Source organism: Branchiostoma lanceolatum, chromosome 19, assembly GCF_035083965.1.
Source record: "Branchiostoma lanceolatum isolate klBraLanc5 chromosome 19, klBraLanc5.hap2, whole genome shotgun sequence".
Classification (NCBI taxonomy): domain Eukaryota; kingdom Metazoa; phylum Chordata; class Leptocardii; order Amphioxiformes; family Branchiostomatidae; genus Branchiostoma; species Branchiostoma lanceolatum.
Window position 1 is genome coordinate 4,879,782 of NC_089740.1, and position 9,183 is coordinate 4,888,964.

A 9,183-nucleotide genomic window follows, 5' to 3' on the forward strand; every position below is an offset into this window, starting at 1 on the left:
AATCGGAGTCATTACGTCGCCATTTGATTGACACATTGCCACTCCCTTTACTGTTGATTTGTCTTTTTGAGCAGTAGTCTACATTGCTTAACCAGCAAGACAAATTTTCAGTCTAGCACCATTGTTTGAACTTGTTCTTTGCGTCTTATAATTAGGTTACAAGTAGTCTTATAACAGAGCTGGAATCTCTCGTCTGATTGGTCCTAAAGGCAGCCATTACCTCGCCAATTGATTGACAGATTGCCACACCCTTTCCTAGCTGTCGACCTTCCAAGACTACGTAGTCTGTCAGTATGTCAATCATCCAGTTCATTGCTATTGTATAGAGTGTCTGTTTGCGTATTTCTAAATAATAGTAGTATCTAAATAGTATACGTAGAACTTAAATACATAAAAAAACTATGTACGGTTGATACATGTACATATAGGCAGACTGTAAAAATGTGAGAGGAAATGTTCAAGGCTCCCATTGACGTCATGATAATTATAACTTGATGCCCCTGGCGAGCACGTGGGTAATTAGATTAAAGCAGTAGTATGTTGACGTGTTTATGGCCCGATGTACACACAACATTTTTTGAGTCGACTTGGGGCTGTGTATTAGGAGCTTTGGGCTGCTCAAGTGGAGTTTTTCTACTATAAAATGCTACTTGAGTGGCCTTGGGTTCTCCTTGCACAGCCCTGAGTCGACACCAAGTCGACTCAGAAATGCGAGACAGTGTAAATTGGGCCTAAGAGACGTACGCTGTAAGTCACTTCAAAAGAAAAGCCAGTATTCGCATCACATTTGAGGATATACGCTTAAGTTATTAAAACGCACTCTTTTTTCTCTCATTTACTAGTACACATTTACCTTGCACCCACCCCCCCCAATGACCCGGAGGTCAATTAACTACTTGGGTCTGATAATGAATGAATGAATACCTTTATTGTACACATATACCCACTAGGTTAAGTACAGGTCACAACAGAACAATAATAAACAGATACATCAATAAACACATTGTCAAATTACTGCAAGAATTATAACTACATTGATTTGACTTTTCGTTTCTTCGTAATGGTAAAAATGTGATAATCAGTTTATTGCAAATTCATGCGCGTAGGCTAATTGCATGTTGACAACAATGTCATAGTACAAACATAAAGTAAAACATAAGGCATACATGTGATACAAGATCACACTATATTGCTAGTCTACAATACGTCTCTATATGTACGGTACTAATGCGGGGTTTTCTTCTTAGAAAGCAGTGGAAAATAGAGCAATATAAAAAGTCCCACACTTTCGATGATGAGTGGGTTGGATAATTTCAAAAGGAATATGAGTTTCTGTGTATTTCTAAATCTAAAAGAAAAGCTTTTTGAGATTTCGAATACTTGAATGAATAATCTGTTTCTTGTAAAAATGTAAAAGGAAATATGGGTTATGATCACTGGTTTGTCTAGGCTCATTAAAATATAAATTTGCCTGTATTGCTAAGGGTATGAAGTAGGGAAACATAGATTGTATTAGTTTATAATACTCAGTTCTCTCTTTGTCGTATAATATAATGACAATGACAATGAACTTTATTGCATATTCATGCCCAACATGGGCTAAATGTATTAGGTAACATGAAGTAATAGAAAAGGAACATTGTGCTATATTCCATCTAAGTCTACAGAGTCTCTTCTCTCTTCTTGAAACATTTGTATACAAATTCACATATTTTTTCAATCATATCGTAGTTTCTAGAAGACATAAAACATGTGAATAGCTCGTTATTTGTAAGATGCGTATATTTCTTGTCTAGTTGTATGGAACTTACAAGGGATCTGCGCATGTCTGAGTATAGTGAGCATTCTAAAATAAAATGTATTTCATCTTCTATACAATCATTGTTACAGAATGTACATATTCTGTTATTTGGTGGAGTCTGGTTGTACCTACCAACTTCAATTTGCAGAGGATGATCGCTGATCCTTAGTGTAGTCATAGCTCGGCGATGGTTAACATTTTGTATATCTAGATATTTTTCTTTTTCATATGTAATCTTAAATTTTTTGTAAGTTCTCAATTTGTTTCCATTCTTCCCTTTTTCACCATAAGAATTAAGTTGTGAGTAGAAATGTTGAAGAAAGTTGTCTTTCAGCCTCTGTTTTAGTTCAGATTGAGCGGAAAGCGTGTTTCGATCTTTGTTAACTAAAAGGTAGGCAAAGCCTGACTCCTCCAAGATTTTACTAATATTTGAAAGCCAGCATGGTATCTTTCTCCTATGTAGGTCTTGCTGTACTAAAAATGCTTCATACTGTAAGCTATCTTTCGGCATTTCTCTAACTAATCTTTTATAGTATGAATAGATTCTAGTATATATTTCAATCCAGAGGGGATATCTACCGAGCTCAGCTCTTGTGGCAAGGTTGCTGGCATTTTTTCTTACGCCCAGGATTGCCTTACAGAATTTGAGATGTACTTGTTCAATTGGAGAATTATCGTTTAGCCCAATCTTGCCCCATACCTCCGTACCATAAGTCAATATTGGAACAACGCATGCATCAAATAGTTTGCTGTACACTGATATAGGGGGATTGCTGTCTCCAAGAGTTGATTTAATACTGAAGAGGGCTCGTAAAGCCTTCTTTTGCAGGGTTTTCATAGCGGTACTGAACGTACAACCCGTTGTACACATCACTCCTAGATAACTATAAGACGATACAATATCTATGTTTAATATAATATAATATAATAATAGTCTTTATTGCATGTTCCTGCCCAGAAGGGATCCTGCACAGATCACGTGGTCTATAAGAAGCACAACACAGAGCAAGATTTGATACAATTCTACATTCTAATATTGAGAACTAAAAAAATCAATCAAATGGTGGACTATTGCTAAACTAATGTTAATTAATTAATTGAGGGGGAGACAACTTGTAGAGGTGAGTAATCACACGTTTTGTCTCCCCCTCCATTTTCTGTAATGGACGAGTCTTATAGATAAATAAATAAATAAATCACCTAATAGTTTCTTCTCTCTTTTTGAAACACTTTGTCCATTATTTGTTCGTTCTTACATGACATCAGGTACTTTTATATGAAAGTGTCCTGCTTTTACATTTTTGTACATTTCTATTGTCTTAAACAGCGATTCAAGCGCTCATCTTCATATAAGGAACAATCGAGTAAAAAGTGGGTTTCATTTTCAACAAAAATGGTCACAGAATTCGCATGTTCTATAATATAGAGGGGTACGGTTATGCATGCCAGATTCTATGTGTAGGGAGTGGTCACTGATGCGAAGTTTACACATTGCTCTGCGATGTTCGTAGTTTGCAATGTTTAAATATGTTTCTCTTTCATAAATCTCCTTGAATATTTTGTAAGTCCTTAATTTGTTGCCCTGATTTTCTCTTCGCCCTTTTACATGTAATTATGAATTAAATTTTTGGATGTAAATATCCTTTAATCTTTGTTTTAGTTCATTTGAATGAGAAGGTGTGACCGTTTATGTACAGGTAGGCAAAATCGGACTCCTCTAACATTTTTCTTACATTAGGGGTACGATTATGCCTGCCAGATTCTTTGTGTGGGGAGTGGTCGCTGTTTATACTAGGCAAACCATTCTTCTACAAAATGGTGTTCATTTTCTGTCTTATCTAACGTTAGATTGCAGTATTGACATAATGATGAATGATTTAGTGCACAACAATTGCATCAGTGACAATGTATGGCAAAGTACAGACAACATAGGTAACAATCTAGTTCTATATGAGAATATTTCTACTTACTATAAGACTATATCCAGTGTAATCTATGGCCATTGCAACATGGAACTAATACAGACTAAGAGTTGTGTTTTTCTAGGCTAATTGTAATCTAAGGAAATTTTTAATTACCATAACGCTACATTAAATGCAATCTACGGTTAATACAACATGGAGCTATATCTAATACAGACATTGTGTTGCGTGTTTCTATGGGAAAGACAACTTGTTGATATAGTTACCACCTATTTTGCCCCCCCCCCACCCGATTTGAAGAAAAGTCTAACAAACAATATATTCAACGTGGAGAAGACAACTTGTAAAAGTGGTTACCATCTGTTTTGCCCCCCACCCCCATGGTATCAATGGAAAAGTCTGACGAACAAAATTCTATGCATTTTGTCTGTTCTATTGATACTTTTTGTTGTCTGATGAAAATCATATAAGGATAGTACATTGTGGGGAAGACAACTTGCAAAAGTGGTTACTAGTGCCATCTGTTTTACCCCCCACCCCCATGGCATCAATGGAATATTCGGACAAACAAAACTCTATGCATAATTTGTCTGTCCCATTGATACACTGTACTTTGTTGTCTCACGGGCGATAAATCATGCATATAGGGATACTGATGGTGCGAAGACAGCTGGCACAAAGGTTCTTTTGTTCCCCCATCCATTGTATTGATAGCAGACACCATTTTGGTCATACAAAAGCAAGCGAGGACAAAGAGGACGCCATTTTGGAGACTGAAACTTGCACGGAACAGACATGGGTAGTCGCGTGTATATCGGAAGATTGCCGTACCATGCTAGAGAAAAAGATGTGGAGAGATTCTTCCGAGGCTATGGAAGGATCAAGGAAATCAACATGAAGAACGGCTTCGGTTTTGTGGAGTTTGACGACCCCCGAGATGCTGACGACGCTGTGTATGAGCTGAACGGGAAGGATCTGTGTGGGGACCGGGTTGTTGTGGAAAATGCCCGCGGTCCACCCAGGGGTAGAGGCGGTTTTCGCGAAGAAGGCTTTGGTGGCTACGACCGAGGCAGTAGAGGGGGCCGGGGTTCGGATAGCAGGAACAGATATGGGCCGCCTGTCCGCACCGACTACCGCCTTACCGTGGAGAACTTATCCAGTCGCTGTAGCTGGCAGGACTTGAAGGATTACATGCGACAAGCAGGAGAGGTCACCTACGCCGATGCACACAAGCAGACCCAAGGTGAGGGGGTTGTGGAATTTGCTACCTCTCGTGACATGAAGGATGCTCTGGAAAGGCTTGACGGGACTGAAATCAACGGACGTAAGATCAAGCTAGTGGAGGAGAGGCCATCGAGAAGGGGGAGGTCGTACTCGCGCTCTCGGTCCAAGAGCCGCAGTCGCTCCCGGTCGCGAAGCCGCTCGCCACGCCGCCGTAGCCGGTCCCGTAGCAGGTCTCACTCTCGTCGGTCGCGAAGCCGCTCTCACTCCCGAAGCAAGAGCAGAGACAAGTCCGTCCGCCGTTCTCACTCCCGCAGCAAGAGCAGGGACAAGTCGGCTAGCCGCTCGCCGGCCAAGAACGCTCAGGTCAAGCAGTCGCGGTCCCGGTCCAAGTCCCGGTCTAAGTCGCGATCGAAGTCGCCTGCCAAGTCACGGTCTAAGTCACGGTCCAAGTCCCGCGAACTCAGCATAGAGAAGGACAACAAGGATGAGTAGTAGAAAGAATTACGACAGAAGTGTGCACCATGTGCCTTCATCTTCCTTTGATATTATCAACGTTTGACAACATTGTGTAGCCTATTGTACCTCGTGTTGATATCATCTACCATTGAGAACATTGCCTAGAACCTTCACGTAGTTTGTGCTAAATTTAGATCATTGTACATAGCTGAAAGCCTTCACGTAGTTTGTACTAGACCACTGTACATAGCCTAGAACCTTCACGTAGTTTGTACAATGAGGTTATTTTTTTAAACCTCCTTGGTTTGTACTAGACCACTGTACATAGCCTAGAACCTTCACGTAGTTTGTACTAGACCACTGTACATAGCCTAGAACCTTCACGTAGTTTGTACTAGACCACTGTACATCGCCTAGAACCTTCACGTAGTTTGTACTAGACCACTGTACATAGCCTAGAACCTTCACGTAGTTTGTACTAGACCACTGTACATAGCCTAGAACCTTCACGTAGTTTATTCTAGATTGATATGAGCAGTGAGTATTTTTTTGTCGTACACTGTACCTGTTTCAAACGTTGTGCAATAAACTTTGACTAGACTTGACTTCTGTTGATGACTGAATCATTCCAGATGTTAACTTAAAGTAAATGTCCCCCCCCCCACACACATCATACAGACGATTCTTTCCATGCCACTTTTTCCGTAACTGAATTTATAATGGCATGGTTATGAAAGGCAAATTGGAGTATTGTAGAGATTTGAGAGAAAATAGAATATTATTTCAGGAAGGGGATATCTAAACACCAATGCCACATTCTCTTGTGTAGTCAGTTTATGGTAACCCAGGCAATATTATCCCGAAAATCAGATTTTGAAAGTCAATCAATTTTAGTCATTTCTACACCTGATAAGTTCAGACAACACTCGTCTATCACAACGTATAGCGACGTCCATGATGCATAAGTACGACGTTGTTGTAATGTGAGAACTCACTGAAAATCGTGGCCGGAGTTTTTGTAGGCTCGCAAAACTAAGGGGATCATCGTACGGCACGATTTTGAGTGGTTCTAAAATCCTAAAAGTATGAAGTCAAAACGCAGATGTGCTAAACAATGTTAGTAAATGTCATTACCATAAAATTTCAGAATTTGTTTTATTTCCATATTTTGGGCCGTAATATTGCTTTGATTGCCTTTAAAATGAACATAATAACTAAAAGGCGAGTTAATATCTACCAAATACTTGACGTGGGGTAGACTTGTTATGATTCTGAGTGTAAGAAGAGGAAATGACGAATCAGTTGTGCAAGATAGGCTTTTAGAATCGTTTGATGTGAGTTCATTTGATATTAGTAATCATTTTGTTTTGTTAAGGGATGGTTAGGGTAGCCTTCATAATTTTGTTGTATAACAAGCTGTTGATCTTACACTTGATGTGTTTCATTTGATTTTGATTTTATCTATGCAAGGACAACATAAGGGCGGTTTCCAACGAGCCCGGCGGGTATACATAAACAAAACAATCTGAAGTAACCAAACATTATACAAAGGTACAACAAACAATAATTATAAAAAAGTAACATAGCGAAATAATGTCCCTCAAGGTAATACAACAAACTGATGATTTACATAAAACAAGCAAAACAAGTGTAACAAAATAAGCAAAATGTAGATCATGGAATTTGCATACCAATGATTCTAAAAACAAAATAAACAGTTACTAAGTGGCAAAATATTTCTGGATATACAGACGCTTGAATGAAGCTACAGAAGCAGCTGCTTTCAGATATGTATGTTATGTACATTTCTCGGCGCATTTAAAGCTATTGAATGCTGTGTAAAAAAACAACTAAATTCTATAAACATTGTTGCCTGATGATCATAATAGAGGGTAATGGAGATAAAATGTAGAGAAGACATCTTGTAAAAGTGGTTGCCATCTGTTTTGCCCCCTTCCTTTGCATCAATGTAAAACTAAAAAAAAAAGCAAAATTCTATGCATTTTGTCTGTTCCATTGGCACTTTGTTGTATGATGATAATAATATGGCGATAAATATGGGGAAGAAAACTGATAAAAGTGGTTACCACTTATTAGGCGCCCCCCCTCCATGGATTCAATGGTTTATTCTAACAAACAAAATGAACTTTGTCTGTTTCATTGGCGCTTTGTTGTATAGGGTTGAATATGCTACTCATGAAATTGGTATATGTTTAAATGCACTTAAGACTAAGTTTATGCATCTAAACCCACCAACTAGTAGTAGACCAATGCCTTTACTGTCTAGTGACGGCTCTCCAATTGAGCAAGGTGTAGATTTTAAATACCTTGGTAGATATGGTAATACTATGTATGATGTGAAATGTAGAATTGGGCAAGCATGGGGGGGGGGGGAAGGGCTCTAATGCCCTAGCAAAAGGATGGAAATCTCCAATAGCAAGGTCAACGAAGCTTAAAGTCTTTAAAACTTGTGTTGAATCGATTTTATTGTATGGGGCTGATTCATGGACATTAACAAAGTCATTGTGTGTCCTGCTTGATGGGAACTACACCCGCTTACTCCGTGTAGCCCTCGACATTTCCTGGAGGAGCCACATAACAAACAGTGAGGTGTATGGCGACATGCCACAGATTACTAAGGTTATTCGCAACCGTAGGTTGTCTCTGGCCGGCCATGTTATGCGCCACGAGGAAATGGCGGGTATAGTTCTCCTCTGGAAACCGAATGAAAGGCGTAGGAGTGGTCGCCCGTCGTTGACACTAAAGAAAGTAATCAAAGAGGATGTTGGCCTAGAAGACGAGGAACTTCGATCTGTCATGTGCGACAGGAACTTGTGGAAATACTTGTGTCACCTCTAAAAAGAGGATGAACTGAACTGAACTTGTTGTCTGATGATAATCAAATAGGGATAGAATGTAGAGAAGACAACTTGTAAAAGTGATTATCACCTATTTTGTTTCCCCATCCATTGTACAAGGGGCAATTTCTTATAAACAGTACTTTGAACATTTTGTCTGTAGTATTCAACACACACTCCTAAAGTGTGGTTCTATACTAGAATCGATCATAATTGGTGAATTAATTCATTTAAATCCACTTGTTTTGTCGGCATTTATAGTTGTAGAAGACCTGACAAAAGCCGCTGTACTTTTGTTGTACCAATAATGATTATAGCATATATTACTATTCCAGATTATCATTCTTATTATCTTATTGCTAAATCTATTAACGTCATGCTGTAGGTCAACTGAGGTCAGAGCACAACGACCTGTGGGGTATCATGTTACCAGGTCACCATGTTGCCACTGGAAAGGTATATATAATTAAGTGAAAACCTCATGTACTTGTGTCATTTAGTCTGTACACTTAAAAAATCTGTCACAGCAAAACTGGTCGTGGTACTAGACTGAATAAAAGTTCTAAACAGGAGCTATGCGGCTCAGATGTCTTACTGAAGGACGACTGCGGTATGAAAGATGTCAGTTAGCTTGAGGAATGGATCCACCCCACTTCATACTGCTAAATTTATTAAGTTTATGTTGTTCTTTGTATGTGGGCACTGTTAGAATAAGTTACTAACTTGAGTGCAGTGCACGTGTCACATTGTCCCTGCATTTGTCGCAAGGCGTGTCTTGATTTGATTATACGTACGGATAACATCCTCTGGTAGCCACAAAAGTGATGCGAGCGCGCAAAAAAATGAAAGTTTAGCAAAAATAACAATGCTTTAATCATGAAATCTAGGTGGTCAGGAATGTTGAACAAATGACTAAACACAC

General features: G+C 39.1%; 1 pseudogene; it reads left to right on the forward strand.

The window, feature by feature from the left end:
- The first annotated feature begins 4,387 nt into the window (after nt 1-4,387).
- Nucleotides 4,388-5,515, forward strand: LOC136425248 (serine/arginine-rich splicing factor 4 pseudogene; annotated as a pseudogene).
- Nucleotides 5,516-9,183: the final 3,668 nt, after the last annotated feature.